General features: G+C 40.7%; 1 protein-coding gene across 1 annotated transcript in view; it reads right to left on the bottom strand.

Moving 5' to 3' along the window:
* The window catches only part of fgf11a (fibroblast growth factor 11a), a 152604-nt gene that overhangs the window by 73643 nt on the left and 57041 nt on the right, over positions 1 to 21920 (bottom strand). The gene's annotated exons all lie outside the window — the stretch shown is intronic.

The following is a 21920-nucleotide window of genomic DNA, read 5'->3' as shown; positions in this document are numbered from 1 at the left end:
TTGGACAATGGACTAGGGTGTAAAGATGGGAACAAAACATTCAGGGATTTTCCTTTCTTTTATCACCTCTTCTTTCTCTGAGTTTATAGCACCAATAAAACAAACTACACAAAAAAGACTGAATGGATTCTTTAACATTAAATAAAGCCTTGCTGGAAAGAGATACAAAGCTAAGAAAGAAACAGAAAAGAAATAAATAAACCTGGATTGTAACCACTGATAAATTAATGCCTTAAAGGGATCGCTTAGTGCAAAATTTCAATTAGTCATAATTTATGTGTCCTAATGCCATGCCATCCAAACCTGATGATATTTTGAAGAATCTTGGGTAGCAAAACAATATTGGATCCTAAAGATTTCCATTACATTTTGCTGACCCTACTATACCCACAGCCATATAAATACACACATTACATTACTATGGAAGTCAATGGGAACTAAAATTGGCTGGTTAAAATATTCTTAAATACTTATTCATAAATATATTCCTAAAAATGTGAGGGTGAACAAATGATTGCAGAAATAAAATTGTATTTGGATTACCCCTTTACATCTCAGGGTACATGAAAATGGTAATTAATCAGTAATATCATGGTATACTGTATATCAAAATGGCATTGTGCCACCTGACAGCACTGAATCATTGTATTGCCATAATAATTCTTAAGAGGCATTATAATCCCTCTATTAAAAAAGTCTCTGCTCTGCTATTGAAGGTTAGTCAAAAATTAAAAAGGCCAAATAAAATTTCTAGTGGCTTTATGGATTCTGAAGATGAAGGGAGGTGATAGATGTTCAAATGAACTATAACGGCTGGTAAGGGATGTGTCTAGCAGTCTAGAAGAGCCATGCTAAACAGCACAAGTGGGACACAGGTAATGAAACTGCACAGTTAAAGCAATATTATGAGGTGTCGCTGAGCTAAAGCGTGTATATTAAAACCCATCAAGTTCATGTTCACAATTTAGTTTTTCATTTAATGGCCCTCCAGTGTATTGACTATAAGTATACCTTTGAAAAGTACTATTAGTTTTAGTAAGCATAACTCTAATCATTAGCCTACTATTTTTAAACTTTAAAAAGCTTTGCTATTAGTTACATTTTCCTAAATTTATTATTATCAAATTACCAACTCACAATGTCAACAATGTTGAAACACAAGGTCCATTTTGTGTGTTAGTCTACATTTTTTGCGAAATTGCAAAAATGACTGCAGTTTCTAGGTAAAATTAATGTGACTGTCACGGATTGGCCAGGCTCTTCCACCAGCATCACGCAACGATCACCGTCACCTGAGTATTAACCACGCACAGCTGCACCCAATCACTTCCATTCACTATATAAGCACACACCTCACTTCAGTCAGGGTCCGGTCTCGTTCCCACGAAGCGGACTCCTAGCGAGTACCTCCTGGTAGTCACTATCACATTGATCTCATATCTTGAACTTACCTGATCTCTGTTTCGTTCCAGTCTGTCCAGTGTTCCCGGTGTCCTGTCCGTATTGAGTGTGTCTTCAGTCTGTCTTCCCCACAAGCCCTCTGGTGTGTGCATTCGGACAGTCTCCCTCAGTGTCTGTCATCCATCCTGCTCCGAAGAAGGAATACCATCTCAACAATACTACAATCACATCCCCTTTGTTATCCTCGTATGCTCCTCTGCTGTAATAAACATCTTTCATTATATATTCACCTAACGTGTCCGTCTGCTTCCCTAACAGAAGACCGGACCTTACAGTTTACAGCATGAGCACTCCCGATCCCATTCAGGAGTTGGTGGACTCCCTGAAGAGAGTGTTAATGCCAGCTACTCCACTTCCCGAAGCACCACCAGCACCGAGCACTTCTTCACCGTCCACCCACTCATCCAGTCCCATGGCTCGACCAGCGCCCTACTCTGGCGGGGCGGAGGAGTGCAATGGCTTTCTATTACAATGTTCCCTGATATTCACAATGCAACCAGATTTATACCCCACAGATCGGTCCAAAATTGCATTCATCATCTCCCTTCTCTCTGGGTCGGCTCTCCAGTGGGCTGAGACCATCTGGCAGCAAGCTGGGCCGGTAACCAATTCCATTCATAGTTTTACCACATATTTCAAGGATGTCTTTGGTCGTGCAGATGGAGAAGTAGCAGCCGGAGAACAATTATATCATCTTAAGCAGGGAGCCATGTCCACCCAGGACTATGCGCTCCGATTTCGTACTCTGGCTGCTGCTAGTGGATGGAATGAGCGATCTCTCCTAACAACTTACCGGCTCGGATTGGAGCCCAACCTGAGGTTACAGCTGGCAGCCCTCGACGATACTATGGGGTTGGAAAAATTCATCCAACACTCACTTCGATGTTCTGATCGTCTGAAGGTCTACCAGCATGATCTCCCATCAATCTCACAAGCACTCCTTCGTCCGCCAGAGCCAGTCGTCCCTTCAGAACCAGAACCTATGATTGTAGAGTCTGGTAGACTTACGATTACTGAGCGACAGAGGAGGCTGACCCGGGGTCTGTGTATGTACTGTGGTGCCGAAGGACATGTCAGGCTGGACTGTCCCATTCGTCCAGTACGTTCATTGGTGAGTGTATTCAGTTCTCCAGTTGAAAAAAATGCACCCTCTCACCACCAATGTTCAGTTAACTGCCCATTCTGTCTCTATTTCAGTCACGGCCCTCATCGACTCCGGGTCAGCCGGAAATTTCATCTCGCACGCCCTCTGTCGCCGCCTCCAGCTCCACACCGAAGCCTCGACGCACGTCTACCAGATTCAACCTATAACCACCGATATCCATTCCCAGGCACGTATCCATCGTAAATGTGAACCCGTAACCCTCAGAGTAGGGTTACTTCATAAAGAAGAAATTCAATTTCTGGTTCTGGAGGGAGCATCAATGGACATCATCCTAGGGCGCCCGTGGCTGGTGAAGCATGATCCCATCCTCTCTTGGGGCACCGGAGAAATCAAAAGATGGGGTAAAGAATGCGTCTCCAGCTGTTTTCTTGACCTACCCTTGCAGATCCAGAGACCCATAAATGTCTATGTCACGTCTGTCGAAAGTCCAGTTGAGAAACAATCCATTCAGATCCCGAAGATCTACTCCTCATACGAGGACGTATTTTGCCCCAAGAGAGCTTCCCAGCTACCTCCACATCGGCCATGGGACTGCGCCATTGACCTGCTTCCTGATGCTCCTATGCCCAGAGGTAGGATCTACCCGTTGTCCCTTCCAGAAACTAAGGCCATGGAGGAGTACATTCAGGAGGCTCTGAGTCAGGGGTATATTCGCCAGTCCACGTCACCCGCTGCCTCAAGCTTCTTCTTCGTGGCCAAGAAGGATGGAGGGCTGCGGCCATGTATAGATTACCGAGTTCTGAACCAAGGCACCATCAAGTTCAGGTACCCACTTCCTCTCGTCCCTGCGGCCCTGGAACAACTCCGATCTGCCCGAATATTCACTAAGTTGGACCTCCGCAGCGCATACAACCTGGTACGAATACGCGAGGGGGACGAATGGAAGACGGCGTTTGTGACCCCTACTGGGCACTACGAATACCTGGTCATGCCCTATGGTCTGGTCAATGCCCCCTCCGTATTCCAGAACTTCATCCACGAAGTCCTCCGGGAGTTCCTCCATATCTCCGTCATCGTCTACATTGATGATATCCTGATTTACTCCCGGAGTGAGGCCGAACATCGCCACCACGTTGCGGAGGTCCTACAAACCTTAAGGAAAAACAAATTGTATCTCAAGGCTGAGAAGTGTTCATTTCATTTACCATCTGTTCAGTTCCTCGGATACATCATTGATCGACAAGGGGTTCGCATGGACGAGGGGAAGGTCACTTCCGTCATCTCCTGGCCTGAACCGAAAACCATTAAAGAACTCCAACGATTCCTAGGGTTTGCCAATTTCTATCGACGTTTTATCCACAACTACAGTCTGATCACCGCTCCGCTCACCAACCTACTAAAGAATCAACCCAAAACGCTATCCTGGCCACCCGAAGCGGCCGCAGCCTTCCAAAGCCTCAAGAAGTCCTTCACGCAGGCTCCACTCCTGACTCACCCCAATCCCGACTTACCTTTCGTGGTCGAAGTGGATGCATCGACCACCGGAGTAGGAGCCATCTTGTCCCAGCTCCATGGGAATCCCTCACTACTCCATCCATGCGCCTACTTCTCCCGTAAGCTCAGCCCGGCGGAAAAGAACTATGACATCGGGAACCGTGAACTTCTAGCCATCAAGCTTGCCCTGGAGGAGTGGCGACACTGGTTGGAGGGAGCTAAACACCCATTCCAGGTGATTACCGACCATAAAAACTTACAATACCTGAAAGAGGCGAAAAGACTCTGTCCTCGTCAAGCCCGGTGGTCCTTATTCTTCTCCAGATTTCAATTCTCCATATCATATCGACCAGGATCCAAAAACATCCGGGCGGATGCACTCTCCAGAATCCATGACCAACAGGAAACAAGTGAGACCCCGGCCAACATCCTCCCAGATCAGATCACTGTCTGTCCCATCACCTGGTCTGCTCCAACAGTTGTCGCCACCCCAGAGTCCAGAACTCCGCCGGGCTGTCCCCCCAATCGACGCTTCATCCCTGAAAATCAACGGGTAGATCTCATTCACTCCAGTCATACCTCTCTGGGCACAGGGCATCCCGGGGCCAACAACACCCTCTCGCTGCTATCCCAACGCTTCTGGTGGCTGAACATGGCGAGGGATGTGAGGAGATACATCCAAGGCTGTAGAGAATGTGCCATGTCAAAGAGTCCTCGTCATCTACCTGCAGGAAAACTCCATCCCTTGCCCATCCCAAACCGCCCCTGGTCACACCTAGGAGTTGACTTCATGACAGACCTCCCATCGTCTGAAGGTAATACTTGCATATTAGTCATTGTAGATCGATTTTCCAAATTCTGTCGTCTGATTCCTCTGAAGGGTCTACCCACAGCCCTAGAAACCGCTGAGAACCTATTTAACCATGTCTTTCGATGTTTTGGGCTACCTGAAGACATAGTCTCGGACCGAGGACCCCAATTCATCTCCAGACTATGGAAAGCCTTTTTTAGACTCCTAGGTGTGACCGTCAGCCTCTCGTCTGGCTATCACCCACAGACCAACGGCCAGACTGAGAGGAAAATTCAAGAAGTGGGGCGGTTCCTCAGGACCTTCTGTCACGGTCATCAGAACTCCTGGAGCCAGTTTCTGGGCTGGGCGGAATACGCCCAGAATTCCCTGCGGCAACCTACCACCGGACTTACGCCATTCCAGTGTATTCTGGGCTTCCAACCTCCACTCTTTCCCTGGGATGGCGAACCTTCTGACGTCCCCGCAGTGGATTACTGGTTCCGGGAGAGCGAGAGGGTCTGGGACGATGCTCATCACCATCTCCAGAGGGCAGTTCGCCGAGCCAAGGAGGTGTCAGACAAGAAGAGGATTCCTGGACCTGCCTATGCTCCGGGGCAGAAAGTTTGGCTCTCCACCAGAGACATCCGCTTGCGACTGCCCTCCCGAAAACTTAGTCCCAGATTTGTTGGTCCCTTCACCATCCTGGAACAGGTCAACCCAGTCACCTATAAGTTACAGCTACCACCACAATACAGAATTCACCCCACATTCCACGTGTCACTCCTCAAACCCTTTCACGACCCTCTGATTCCTCCCACAGAGCCTGGCCATGAAGAGGAACCCCCTCTCCCACTGATTTCAGAAGAAGGGTCCATATACAAGGTCAAGGACATTCTACGGTCCCGACGTCGTGGTGGTCATCTGGAATACCTCGTAGACTGGGAAGGATATGGTCCAGAAGAGAGGTCTTGGGTCCCCAGATCCGATATATTAGATCCCGCACTCATGGAGGAGTTCCACTCCAATCACCCCGAGTTCCCAGCACCTCGTGGACGAGGTAGACCACCACGGCGTCGACAGTCTAGGCCCTCAGGAGCGGGCCCTGGGGAGGGGGGTAATGTCACGGATTGGCCAGGCTCTTCCACCAGCATCACGCAACGATCACCGTCACCTGAGTATTAACCACGCACAGCTGCACCCAATCACTTCCATTCACTATATAAGCACACACCTCACTTCAGTCAGGGTCCGGTCTCGTTCCCACGAAGCGGACTCCTAGCGAGTACCTCCTGGTAGTCACTATCACATTGATCTCATATCTTGAACTTACCTGATCTCTGTTTCGTTCCAGTCTGTCCAGTGTTCCCGGTGTCCTGTCCGTATTGAGTGTGTCTTCAGTCTGTCTTCCCCACAAGCCCTCTGGTGTGTGCATTCGGTCTCCCTCAGTGTCTGTCATCCATCCTGCTCCGAAGAAGGAATACCATCTCAACAATACTACAATCACATCCCCTTTGTTATCCTCGTATGCTCCTCTGCTGTAATAAACATCTTTCATTATATATTCACCTAACGTGTCCGTCTGCTTCCCTAACAGTGACAGGACAATATGATGCCAACAACCTTTGTTTCTTTTCACACTAATGTTATTTAAAGGGGCATAATATTGAGTAACAAAGGATTATTTTAATGCAGATCTTTGCACAACATCAAATAAAATTTGCAAAACAACTTACAGTTTTTCTCTATTGGTTTAGCTCATTTCTTCAGAACAGTTTCCTTTATTTTGTCATTCAAAACATCACAATAAAATTGTAATGCAGAACGAAATTACGTTGCAACAGACCCAACAAGAACATAAAAAACATCACTATACAAACACTATAAAATCCTAACATGATAAACAAGCTTTTATAATTTCATAAAAATATAAAAATATAGTTATATAAGCTATAACCTGATTTAAGAAAAATCTCAGTAGAGAGTAACTTAATACTAAAATACCCATTTCACCATCTGTTCTAATAGTTGTAATATTGATAATTTATGCTAGTTTAACTATTTATGGATATATTATTTTACACTAGCTATCAATAGTGTTCTTGAAACAGGAATTACATTCTCAAAACAACACTGACAAACCTCCAAACCACTTGACAATTGTTCACAACAGACTTGATTTTCTCATTCATTTCATCAAATTGCAAACGTCTAAGTACATCTTTGCAAATGATTAAGTACAGGTAGACGATATTTAGCGGAATTTCCAAGTGTATAGATCTAGTTGATCTAAACTTATTGTTGATTCTCAGTTTAATGGTTGTTCGCTCCAAAATATGTCAGTGTCATTTCATTGTATAAGTCATCACATGCACAATAGTCTGTTCAATTGTCAAAATCAGTAAAGAACATAATACTATGAATACCATATATGAATTTGTGGAACATTTGATACATTTATTACAGCAATTGACAGTCAGGTGAAACTAGAACTTGACTAACAAAGGAGGAATTTCACACATCTCAGGTGACCAATCAAGCACTGTAGGCTGAATATAGCTTTCATTGTTTTTTGTTTGTGTGTTTGTATTACAGTATATTTTGTTTTATTCTGATGTTTGGAAATTACTTTATGTGTGTGATTGACAATGGTTACATTTTCCTTGGCAGTATGAGTGCAACGTGTGATGTCAAACCTTGGAGGCTACTCTTAAGCTAAAATCCTTTTTATAAATTTTTATTTATAAAAATATTTCTTATAAACTTATTTTATTTAGTTTTATACACAATTGCATTCTGTCAAAAGACAAAAAGCAGTTGAGTAACCATTTTCAAAAACTGCGCTAAGACTGAAAGGTGGACATGAGGCATATTTCAATGGTCCTCTGCGATAGACCAGGCAAATCTGCGATTTAAATAGATGACTATTTAAATGAGAAGGAAATTTAGTTTTGACACACGAGTGAACAGTTTTGGGTAATACAATATATGAGCATTTGCAAGTGAGCTATAGTGTTGTGCTGAACTGTAAGACTGTTTTACAAAACAACCTTATAGCGTTGAGAATGTTATTCCTGTTTCAAGAAATGAGCCAAACCAAATGAGAAAAACTGTAATGCCTCATCTATCTGTATACATAAGATAGCGGTCAAAGAGTCTGGGTTGCAAAACAATGATCTCTGTAAGTCTAAAATACTGTACTAAATAGATAATATTTTGATAATTTCATGACTTGTGTGTCTTCATCCCAGTTAGCAATTTTAGCTTCCTTTTAGCTCCTTTAATGTTTCCATTAAGTTCATTTATTCATTTTCCTTCGGCTTAATGCCTTTATTTATCAGGGGGTAGCCACAGCAGAATGAAGCATCATATTATCTAGCATGTTTTACACAGCGGATGCTCTTCTAGCCACAACCCAATACTAGAAAACATCCATACACTCTCGCATACACAAACATACTGTACACTACAACCAATTTAGCTTATTCAATTCACCTACATATATAGCGCATGTCTTTGTAGTGTGGGGGAAACCGGAGCACAAACACAGGGAGAACAAGCAAACTCCACACAGAAACATAATTATTTGGTTACAAAAACGTTATTCAAAATGTTTTCATAACATTATTAGTTTCATGTTATACTCGTATATTCTCAAAGATATTCATTCATTCATTCATTCATTCATTTTCCCTCTGCTTAGTCTTAATTTAAGAGGTAGCCACAGTGCAATGAACTGCCAACTATCCCAGCATGTTTTATGCAGAGGATGCCCTTCCAGCCACAACTTAGTACTGGGAAACACCCATACACATTCATACCCTACAGATGATTTAATTTATTCAATTCACCTATAGCGCATGTCTTTGGACTGTGGGGGAAACTGGAGCAACTGGTCCAGCCGGGACAGGAACCAGCAACCTTCTTGCCGTGAGGCGACAGTGCTAACCACTCAGCCACAGTGGTTACAATTATGTTCCAAAAACAATGTACTAACATTTATACAACTTTCAAGAAACATTACAGAATGTTCTGAGAACGTTCCCAGTTAGCTTATAATACTAAAAACTCACAACTGAAGATGTCTGAAAATATGTCATACTGTATATTTAAACTTGCCAACCAAACCTTAGAGTTAAAGACACAAAGCTTCTATTTTCTCACACTCATTCTGCGTTTTCATGTAACTCTCGGATATTCCTCTCAGCACTCGCTATGTAAAACGCTACAAGAATAGTTTGATCCCCCCCAAGCCCTCACCCCCGCTCAGTGTTCCTCTTTGCAGGCCTCTATTTGCTAGTGTCCATTGATCAGTTCTGAAGGTGAAGCCCCGAGGGGCCGAACTCCAGTTTTAACATTCAGCTCTACATGGCACAGTGTCTGGCTGCCACCGCCACAGTCCACAGACAAATCACCGCTCACCGACGCAAAGCAAGAAATATGTGTGCGCTTTCACATTAAAGCAAAGAGGTGGCAAATAATGATATTCGCAGATTAAGCCTGCACAGTCCGCTGTGATAAGGCACATTTCCTTCATCTCCTCCGACTCGGTTGATTCGCGTTGTATAGGAAAGTCCCCGCAGATCCGTCTTTGTCAGCCTCTTTAGCAGCGCTGGCGTGACACGCTTTGAAAGCCACACACAGAGCGGCGGTGATACACAAGCCCTCTCTGTCTTCTGTCTGCACTGCATAACCATAAAAGCCATCTCCGGGGACAGAGGGTGTGAAGGGCACTCCTGATGGGTGATATTGATGTGCGTTTGAGCGCGCGCGCTCAGGGATGCCAGTCTGCCAAGAACCCAGCCTTCAACAAAAAAAGTTACATAGACACATTGGCCCACTGGGGACATCGCCTGGTTAGAGATCTCCTTTCCCTCGCCATGCCTCGCTATCTCCCCTATAAGCCCCGTCAGTGTGAGTTATGTGGTTTTGCATCTCTCTGAATAACACCATACATCAAGCAATCAGCTGGAGATGGAGTCGTCGCCTTCCCGAGGGGGGAGAGGAAAGCGAACGGGTGTTATGGAGGGAGAACAAGAGAGTGGGCAGAAGTTATGACATGCTTATTTTATTGGAAGACACTCACACGCTAAATGAAAAAGGAAGACTCTCATACTTCAAGCAAAGCATCGATAAAGCTTTCAGGCACAACAGATCCTAACAGAAGTCTGGCTCCTCTGGTGCTGTAGATCATTCTGAGAAGGGAAGAGAGACAGGCGAGCGAAACTAAGACTGCATTTTTTAGATTCAGCTTAAAGAGGTCATATCTTTCATTCATCCATTCAATTTCCAAAAGCTCTTCCAGTCGCAACCCAGTACTGGGAAACACCTATACACTCGCATTCACACATGCACTATGGCCGATTTAGTTCATCTAATTCACCGATAGCACATGTCTTTGGACTGTGGGTGAAACTGGAGCACCGGGAGGAAACCCACGCAAACACAGGGAGAACATGCAAACTCCACACAGAAATGCCAATCTGGCCCAGTCGGGACTCGAACCAGCAACCTTCTTTTTGAGAACGACTTGGTCATGCTAAATCAAGAAAAAAAGAAATCAACAAAGGTGAATCCAATTGCAAGTGTTTAATGACCAACAGTCATAAATCTAAAAGGTGCAGAATTGTCCAAAACAAAAGAACACTGATAAGTGTAGTAGCAGGGTGTGAATAATGTTCCAGATACATTCAATTCAATTCAATTCAATTCAATTTTATTTATAAAGCACTTTAAAACAACACAGTCGACCAAAGTGCTGACAACAGAGAGTAAAACAAACTTTAAAATACAAATGAATAAACATAAAATGTCAACATCTCACACTAAAAGCCAAACTGAACAAGTGGGTTTTAAGAAGAGATTTAAAAACAGTAATGGAAGAGGCTTGTCTAATATACAATGGCAACTCATTCCACAATTATGGTGCAGCCACAGCAAAAGCCCGATCCCCTCTGAGCTTTTGACTGGTCCCGGGCACACCCAGGAGGAGCTGGTCAGCTGACCCAAGCGAACGAGAAGGTGTATAAGAACAGAGATGCTCAGAGAGGTCAAGGGGTGCAGTACCATTTAGACACTTAAAAACAAATAAAAGTAACTAAAAAAGTAATAAAAGTAAAAGTAAAAAGATAAAATCGGGGTGATGTGCCAGTTAAAAAACGTGCAGCTGCATTCTGAACAAGTTGCAGTCGAGAAATAGAAGACTGACTCGCCCCAAAATAAAGGGCATTGCAGTAGTCCAAGCGGGAGGTTATAAAAGCATGGATTACTGTTTCAAAGTGCTTGTGAGATAAAACATGCTTAATTTTGACCAGTTGTCTCAAGTGAAAGAAGCTGGCTTTCAAGCTTTAGTTCAGGATCCATTTTAAAACCCAGGTTCACAATCTCTGGCTTACAGAAAGTTTCAAGATTATTTAGGCGTACAGAATGAGCGACATTGGAACTGGGGCCAAACACCATCACTTTGGTCTTAGAATCATTAAAATGGAGAAAATTCAGTGCCATCCAAATACATGAAAGAGAAGTGTTCAACAAGAGTCCTGACAAAGCACAGAAAGACCATGAACAAACAGTAACGTACTGTCAGCCGAGTAAAGCACTGCCGCTCAGATGTAGGCGCAACCGAATTAAGCACAGCTGAAGCTGCTGATCAGAACAGCTGATTATGCATTACGTAATCACCCACGTGATCACAACACATGCAACACATACACATGCAGTAAAGCAAAACACAACCATGTGATAACTACAAAACACCACAGAAACAGCGCACGCGTCTGCAACCGTGACAGACCTTCCAGTGTTGAACACAGCACTAAGTGAAAGAAAACATGCAGCTGAGGTTTAAATCTGAAAGTGCACCATGTTTAAAACTATTGATTCTTTAACAAAATAGTTGACTCAGAGTGGAATAAATGAATGGTGTTAGGCTTGGATCTTTTGCCTTAATGCATCAACGTTGATACGGTACATCACCAAATATACAGCACCGGATCCGGTAAAACGTGAACGTGCCTTTCCCTTTAGACACTAGCGGAGCACAGGGATCACATGACTAATCATGACACGAAGATGACGATTACTGACAGATGGAGATTCGGCTGTGGAAAATAAAGGAGTAAAGTTCATTTTCTCAACAATACCACAGTATAGCCAACCTAGTGCTGTGTTTGTTCCTGTAATTTTTCAGATTTTTGATACAATAACCTACAGTGCAGGGCGGGATTCGCCGGCCATTTGCTATTAAAGGAAGGAGCAGCAGAGACTATTATGTATAGAACTTCTGCGTGGGATTCTGCCTATACTGATTTAAATGAGTTTCTGAACTCACAATCTTCTGCCATTTGCCTTTGCTATGGCCGGGTGCTCCGGTTTCCCCCACAGTCCAAAGACATGTGCTATAGGTAAATTTAATAAACTAAATTGTCTACAGTGTATGTGTGTGAATGAGTGTGTATGGATGTTTCCCAGTACTGTGTTACAACTGGACGGGCATCCGCTGTATAAAACATATGCTGGATAAGTTGGTGGTTCATTCCGCTGTGGCAACCCCTGATGAATAAAGGGACTAAGCCGAAGGAATATGAATGAATGAACGACAATGGTCAGACAATGGTACAAATTCGGTCCAATTTCAGTTCACTAAACAAAACCAGAAGCATCAGAATAAGACCATCCCATATACATAATTGTGATTTCTCTCGAAAGCCTCTTCACATTAAAAACCTGCAGACGACTTCTTGTTTTGCACCAAATTACAAAAACATGCTTGTCAAACACAATATTGCCTGTGCCGAGTAACAGGAGTGAAAGTGTACAAGTGCATGTTTCATATTCAGCGGACGTATTGGGCTAAAGTGCATAAAATTACAGTGGATGCTCCCTGCGGCCTAATGTGACTATGAGTAATGAAGGGGGGGCGGGGCAGTGCAGCCAAGTAATGACAATATTTAGCTGGACAATCAATCACTTGCCCTGAGAACAACTCTCATTTCTTACTAAACAACTACAACTACCCAATCTTTTGTTCTGTCTGTCTGTGGTTCTTTCTGTCTGTCCGTTCATCCACTCATCTTACATACATATCCATCCATCCATCCATCCATCCATCCATCCGTCCGTCCGTCCGTCCGTCCGTCCGTCCGTCTGTCTGTCTATCTATCTATCTATTGTGTCTGTCTGTCTGTCTATCTATCTATCTATCTATCTATCTATCTATCTATCTATCTATCTATCTATCTATCTATCTATCTATCTATCTATCTATCTATCTATCTATCTATCTATCTATCTATCTATCTATCTATCTATCTATCTATCTATCTATCTATCTATCTGTGGATGTGAATGTCATGAAAAACACACACAGAGGTCACGACAGAGAGGAAGGTGTGGGTTGGGATTAATTAAAGGCAGACTAATGGGCATTTTTTTCTTTGTAAAGCTTAATGAGTTGTGTCTAAACGAGCGGGGACATGTCCGAGGCCTGCCGATAGCGGGATGACAGAATGCAGTGATGGAGGAGAGATGGAGAAGAAAGGAGCTGCCAACAGAGAATAAAAAGAAAGCGATGAGAAAAAAAGATTAAAGGTCATTGAATGACAGAAAGAAAGGAAGAAATAAAAAAGAAAGTACTTTTCATGTAAAAAGCAGTGAATTAAATGTTATGTTAACAATTTTACTGTTCTATTAAAAAACATTTGAGTGATAAAACAACAGATCAATATGATAAGGAAAATGTATTTATAATCAATTTACAGCAGTAACACTAGTAATTACAAATAAATTGATCTTAAAATTAAATGTTATCCTTCATATTTTTGGCCATTAACTTCTCATTTTAGTTTAGTTACACAGCCTACTAATCATATCCAGCTCCAGAAAACCAAACTACTGACCAACCGCAGTGTTTTGCCCCCCAGACATTCCGTCTGTTACTTCTGCCAGGCACGTGGACTCTATTTCCCATAACCCTTTGCACTTATCACTTGTCTCAGCTGTTCTCAATTACCTGGGCTATTTAAGTCACTTTCACAATTGCAAAGTCTCGTTTCGCTACACTGGACATTTCCCTTGTTTGTTTGTTTTTTGCCTTGACTGTTTTTATCTGGGGCTGTTCTTAATAGTGATGGCGAGATTAAACATTGAAGCTTTTCAGCCAGTTGGTTCACAAAAGGTATAATTTCTCAAGACATCATTTGCTCACAATACCACCTTGTAAACAAAGAGTAATATCTGCCATATGCTGTTATTATTTATATGTATGTGACATATGTATTTAATATATTTAATACATGAGCAATTCCAACGTTATGGATGTGACATTTGCAGTAAACGCTCCACACATAAATTCACATAGAAAGTATATGTTAACATTATAATGTATCATCTGTTTTATATTTTCTGACCACAGAGTTATGGGATCAGAAAAATATCAATATGTAAACATTTTTTATATTATTATTTTAAAACGAGGAAAATAAAAATGTGTTATGGATGTGACCAAAAAAGTATGCGAGTTTGCAGTATACAACCTACTTTGTGAAATAAACTGCACAACCCAAAATAAATAATGATAATCATACTGACACGGTTTTAATTTACTAGAACGTCTATGTTAAGCTGCTTTGACACAATCTAAACATGCTATAGAAGTAAAGATGAATTGAATTGAATGTTTGTTCGATTACTCTATTGGATTATCTTGGACATTGTCTTTTCTGGTGTTTTGCCCATCTGACTACCAGTGTTGGGTGAAAACTTGGGCAAAACTTGATTTTACTTTGCCACAGCAGAAGGTGTTTGAAGGTGAGCTTAAAAAAAATGATTGCAGGCTACGCTGTGGAAGAGATACCACCGCTGCGTACTGTAGAATCTCCGTCTTTTAGGTGCATATTAAACAAAATACCTGTGGCAAAAAAAGCAGCACTGCCTGATAGAAAAACATTTTCGACTTACTTAGATAAGTGTTATTCTGACATGGAAATGGAGCTTAAAGGGACATTCAAGAGTTTGGAATATACAGTTGAAGTCAGAGTTATTTGCCCCTCTTTGAATTGTTTTCTTTTTTAAATATTTCATAAATTATGTTTAACAGAGCAAGGAAATTTTCATAGAATGTCTGATAATATTTTTTCTTCTTTTTTGTATTATTTAGGCTTGAATAAAAACAGTTTTATGAACTATTTTAAGGTCAAAATTATTAGCCCCTTTAGGCTATTTTTTTTGTCTAATTATCATAATTATCATAATCTGCCTAGTTAACCTAATTAACCTAGTTAAGCCTTTAAATGTCACTTTAAGCTGTATAGAAGTATCTTTAAAAATATCTAGTCAAATATTATTTACTGTCATCATGGCAAAGATAAAATAAATCCGTTATTAGAAATGAGTTATTGAAACTATTATGTTTAGAAATGTGTTGAAAAAAATATTTTCTCCGCTAAACAGAAATTGGGGGAAAAAATAAACAGGGGGGGCTAATAATTGAGGGGGGCTAATAATTCTGACTTCAACTGTATTTCCACGACTGCTGACATTTGGACCAGCCATAACAAATGTTTCATGTTTACAGCTTGATGCATGTCATGTTTAACTTTTCTTAAGTTAAGCTTTTTTGTATGGAATACAGGAATTGTGTTCCTAAAGAAGGTTACATTTCTTACTAAAAATGTATTAGGTATGTAATTATTATAAAATGTTTTTTATAGAATGTAATAAAGATGATTCAGAAAGTCAAAGGCTAAAATATTTCATGTTTGAATCATATGTTTTATTGAGTTATTTATTATTTACAGAGCTTAATTTCTATTGTTTGTCCTCTCAAGGTTTATAGAGATTTTAAGAAGTATTTAGTTAAATTTCTTATTGAGTAATTAAGTAACTTTTCAGACACAGTTATTTGATAAATATTTTAAATACAACATTAAGTCATTTGTAATTTTAACACTGCTGACTACACATTTTCTAATTAAAACGCATTTTCGCCTGTCATGAGAGCACTGTCATGCGCTGTACGTTACACACAGTGATTTGCAGTACACTGTATAGCCACCTACAGTATAGTGATAAACTATATATGGTCAGTGACCATATAGAGACCATAATGAATCCAATCCAGGCCTTTTTCAATTCATCCTAAGAAAAAAAAGAACTCACTAGTTTCAACTCTGGTCATAACAGCAACCCAGATATCTCCAACTGTCCTTGCACCACTTGCACTTCATACGTTACTTTAGATGTTATATTGAAGGTTTCCACACCAGTAGCCAGTTGCTTGTGTAACTGTGAGTGCCCCTCTGTGTGCATGTGCGTGAGTGTGGTCATGCTGGCACACAGTGTGACAGAGACAGATGATGTGATGATAGAGGGCTGGTCTGGTGTGAGTATTTGCGTCAGAGCCTCCTGACCCGAAGCTCTCTTTGCCTTACACACTCCCATCATGCATTAGTTAATGACCATTACTGCTCCATACACACACACACACACTCACCTCGCGTCTGAGATATTCTGCTCTGTGTATGCAATTCTCTAATGTTAGACAATAGTGATGTGGGTTTGCAAATGCATAGCCTTGAACGCAACTTCCAATTGTTGGTAAAATAATAATTATTTTGTCGCACACATATCTATAAGGAGCAGCACGGTGGCACAGTGGGTAGCACGATCGCCTTACAACAAGAAGGTCACTGGTTTGAATCTGGGTCAGTTGGCATTTCTGTGTGGAGTTTGCATGTTCTCCCTGTGTTGGTGTGGCTTTCCTCCGAGTGCTCCGGTTTGCCCCACAGTCAAAAGACTATAGGTGAATTGAATGAACTAAATTGTTCGTAATGTCTGTGTGTGATTCAGCGTGTATGGATGTTTCCCAGTACTGGGTTGCAGCTGGAAGGCCATCTGCTGTGTAAAATGTTGGAATGGTTGGCGGTTCATTCCACTGTGGCGACCTCTGAAATAAAGAAGGAAAATGAATGAAGATATCTATAAATCCTCTAAAATGCATGTCTACAGTATATGTAAAAAATAATTATAACTTGTGTAACAAAATAAATTGTGTGAAATGTTTTCCCCCTCCAATTGTCACTAAGGCTAATTTTTGAAAACATAATATGCTGAGAATATAAAATACATACTAAACAATATAAGTAAAACTTTTTTTTTTTTAATGCAAATTTTTCCATGATAACTGCATATTATTCTAATAAAGCTATTTATGTGGTTAAAAAAAATTATGAAAACATTTTAGAAATATCTTCTGGGAAACATTTCTCTCATAGGCAACTGAATCTGAAGTTCTAAGACAATCGCCAAAACGAGCACAGTCATGGCATCATGAATGTCACCTTTCATCAAATAAATCTGTCCAAGCTCAAAAACATTATCAATCAATCAATCAATCAATCAATCAATCAATCAATCAATCAATCAATCAATCAATCAATCAATCAATCAATCAATCAATCAATCAATAAATCAATCAATCAATCAATCAATCAAACAATCAATCAAGGTATTCATTTGTAAATGTCAGTTTAAGCATTAGTGAGCGTGAACTGATTGTTCATGTTAAAGGTGCAGTAGGTAATCTGCTAAAATGCTACCCTTTAGCATAATAGCTTTGAAAACACAGTCCCTTCAATGCCGTCCAAAGCCACTCCTCCTGAAATCACGAATGCGCACCTTAAAGATGACAGAGACCCACTAGATCCTGTCATTCACCGGTTAGAAAACTTTATCGTACTTTATAATACTACAATTCCGAAACAAAAACTATTATTTATAGCACGTTATCAGTTGTGAAGCAAACAAAAGTTGTCATGATGTGCAATATTTCATGCATGCAAGGATCACTGGTCTCACTTGCTTTGTCCTAAAGCAACTACTGTATGCTTAGTGGTTGGCCGGCAGTGTGCAGGAATTACACTTACTACTAAGCCGTTCATGCTATTTCGGACTGAATATTTAAAATAGGATGTTTTCCAATGATGGGTTGTGGCTGGAAGGGCATCCGCTGCATAAAACATGTGCTGGATAAATTGGCGGTTCATTCCACTCTGGTGACCCATGATGATTAATAAAGGGACTAAGCTGAAAAGAAAATGAATGAATGAATGAACATTTTAAATAGTGCGTCTCAGGTTGTCATTGTTCAAAAATGAAACAATATAATGTGAATATAAAATCAACTTCACCTCAGTAAAGCAGGCTAGGCGGAATAGTGCAGTTCACTTATGTTTTTAAGTTAAACTAAATCAAAATCTACATTATTGAAGCTGTAAAAGTTCCCTTATGAAGTTGAAAATAGTCACATCCATCTATCGCCGGAAGATTTCAGTGGCTGAACAACACTTCTGTGTCGGTAAGACCCATTCAGAACAATAAAATCTACAGCAGCTTTGTGTGACTAAAAAACTTTTAAGACAGAACATTACCTGTCTAAAAGACATACTTTAGCCATGGTGTCATTCTTTCTCCTGCGTGCAAAAGTAACTCCAATATTCATTCAGGATTTTAAAAAGTTTTGATTCAGCATTTGTTTTTACCTCTGTCACTCTCTCTCTCTCGTGTGCACAAATCTGCATGAACAGATGTACAAATCTATATTTGTTGGCAGACAGTTTGGGCTTCTTATCAGAATTATGGGACTGACAAATTTAAATTGGATAACATTTTTAGTCTTATGCCTTACTCAGAATACAAAAACACATATAAATACATTTAGATCATTTACTTTAATCATTAATATTGGATTGTGAAGAGATTTTCAACCAGCTCAACAAAAATGATTCTGAAGACAATCACCTACTGAACCTTTAATATATGTTTTAAACGTTAAATAATAATAAAAAAGAATTTAAATAGGGTGAAATTTACTCACCCCCCAGGGCAACACAAGATTCTGAGCTCAATAATTGCTGTGGGAGTATTGTTCATTACCTTAAATTGACTGAAACTCTTTTGCAAATTGTTACTGGAAAAATTCTCCATTTCTGACAAATAAAAAAGGTAGATGATGCTCCAGTGCATGTACTGCCAGGACTCTTTCTCTGTTCTGTCGTTCGCTATTGTTCTATTGTTAACCTCCGAAACAGACACAGAGACTGAGACAGAGTTTACCTACAGAACAACAGTTGCTCCTGACACTGCCATCCTGCTATATTAACCTCACCCAAAGAGTCAGCAAATAGAGAGAGATGAAAAGAGAGGCAAGCAATTAGCCTGTGTGTGTATGTGTGTATGTGTGTGTCTTTGTGTCTGCTTTCTATCTGTTCCCACGTCCACCAGCCTCTCTTCTTCCCTGCGCCCTGGCCTCTAGAAACTGCTGATCCTGCTCTTTCTCAGGCTCTGTCCTTCTCCTCTCTTCTCGCCCATGTTCTTTTGCTCTCTCGCAGCCAGTCAGAGTCACGGCAGTGGGACATGAACACAATGCTAATCAGGTGTTCTTCTTCTTCTTCGTCTCTGCCACTGCCGCTCCGTCTCTCTGCCGGTGATGTCAGAAGTCATAAAAGCAAGAAAACAGCCGGCCTGCGTATTTGTTCCTGCCTTCACTTCCAGTTACTCAGGCCTTCATTCACGTGCAGCAATACTATTTCAGGTTGACTAACATGTCGCGGCTCCAATCCAAGGAAAAACACTAACAAAATCACAGGCTTGGGAGTAGATTTTACATTTTCTAAATGCTTGGAGATGCTGGTTGTGGAAGAATTAAAATATATAAATCATTATCTTAAATTTATAAGCAACGTTTGGGTTAAAATATTTCAACATTGCTTTTTTTCAAGGTTTGGTAAAATGTAAATGCTGCTCAATTTATTTCACTTTTAATGTTAACAAGGTCAAAAAAGATGATCATTTTGGTCAAGAATTTTGGTGTGATTCTGGAGTCCTTTCTAAATTTCAGTAGTCATGTCAAAGCAGTAACTAAATCAGCATACGTCTCAAAACATCTCAAAAACATTGCAAGAATTAGATGTTTTGTTTCCAGTGAGGACTTAAAGAAATGTGTTCATGCTTTTATCAGCAGCAGGGTGGATTACTTTAATGGACTCCTTACTGGCCTTCCCAAAAAAGACAGGCAGACAGTTGCAGCTCATCCAGAACACTGCTGCCAGGATTCTGACCAGAACCAGGAAATCAGAGCACATCACACCTGTCCTCAGGTCTTTACACTGGCTCCCAGTTACATTCAGGATAGATTTTAAAGTATTACTACTTGTCTAACATTACAGATATGCTCACTAAATACAAACCGATCACTCAGATCTTTAGGATCAAGTAAATTAGAAATTCCAAGGGTTCAGTCAAAGCAGGGTGAATCAGCCTTCAGCTGTGCCCCCTGCTGCTGGAATCAGCTTCCAGAACTGATCAGATGTTAGGTCTATTCACATCAAGGCTGAAAACACATCTGTTTAGCTGTGCCTTTACTGAATAACCACTGTTGCTATGTTGCTATGTGCACTATTATGTTTTTCTTTTCTTTTTCATTCCTTTAAACCCTGTTTTAACACATCTTAATCTTTTTTTTAATGTATTTTTATTTTTTTTTTATTTATTTTTTTGTTTACGTAAAGCAATTGTGTATAAATAAACTTGCCTTGCCATAATTTAAAAGTAATAGGCTATGTTTTACTCCACTCATCAAAATGCACAATTTAAAAAGGTGTGGCAGATTGTATACTCAGAGGTACAGTAAATGCCAAATAGTGTCATTGGCTAACAGTTTGCATATTTAAATATGAGCCTATGCTTTATCATTCATAGCTGGATACTGCCATAATTTGGGCTAACCCTTTATAAGGCACTCATTGAAATACTTATTGAAAAAATCCTGGAGTGTCACTGGGGGTTATTATAATATGTTTGACATTACATTTACAATATAATTTCTGAAAAAAATTATGAATGTCAATGACATCATCATATTTGGTTCTTTGTCAATAAAAGGTTCAAAATGCAACAAAGGCTTATTGGGAAAATGTGCCCAGGGATACATTTCTGAGAACCAAGAAATAGGTTCCTTGGGGTACACAATGACTGGATTTTGTGTGTAAAACAAATGCTATGGGGTGGTACCTGGTTACAGTGTGACTGCTTTGCTAGGTAGCTCACCGCAAATGTCGCCAGACACGAGAAGTGGAGCAGGCCGACGTTTGAGTTCGGCAAACTATGGTTCCAGAAACCAGGTACAACAAAACCCCTTCAAAAAAAGTCCTTAAAAATTTATGCCTGAGCACATATTTCCAATAGCCTGGGTTGTGAAAATACACATCAACATATCAATCGATTTTATCAGTGTTTTATCAATTCATATTCTAAACTTTTATCTTGTTTGCAACTGCATTAAAATTTTATGAACAAAGGAAAAAGTTCTCACTGATATTTAGTTGTATGTGTTGACCTGCATCTACCTCTTATTATTTACTGCTGTACAACGATACATACTGTTTTTTCATCACTGTAAGGGGTGGTTTAGGGTTGAGGTAGGCGCAGATGTTAATTAACCAAAACAGTTTACTGTAATAGATGGGTTTAGAGTTGGGGTAGGTGTAGACATTAATAAAACACAATAGACTGAACAAACTAAATATTGCATCATAACCTACACTCAAAAATGTTATGGTTGATTATGTAATGTAATGTGAATTTATGTAGTGCATGTATCATGTATGGCCATAAATGCGGCTCTCTCCACACCACCACCAGTGTGCAGCATCCAAGTGCGCTCACTACATACCAGCTATTCATGGAGTGGAGAGATAGTGATGGAGCCAATTCAGTGGGTGGGGATGATTATGAGGCCATGATAGGTAAGGGCTGATGGAGGAAATTTGGTCAGGACACCGGGATTATACCCTTACTCTTTGTAAGAAATGTCATGGGATTTTTGATGACCACAGAGAGTCAGAACCTCGCATTAAAGTCCATGCAAAATACGATACTTACTGACAGTGTGGTGTCCCCTTCACTTTACTGGGGCATTAGGACACAGACTACAAGATGAGTGCACCCTGCTGGCCTTACTAATACAACCCAGTTTTTTCATGTGATCGTCCATCCAGGCACTGACCAGGCTCGGCC

This window comes from Danio aesculapii, chromosome 7, assembly GCF_903798145.1.
Source record: "Danio aesculapii chromosome 7, fDanAes4.1, whole genome shotgun sequence".
Taxonomy (NCBI): domain Eukaryota; kingdom Metazoa; phylum Chordata; class Actinopteri; order Cypriniformes; family Danionidae; genus Danio; species Danio aesculapii.
This window is presented reverse-complemented; position numbering and strand designations above follow the sequence as displayed.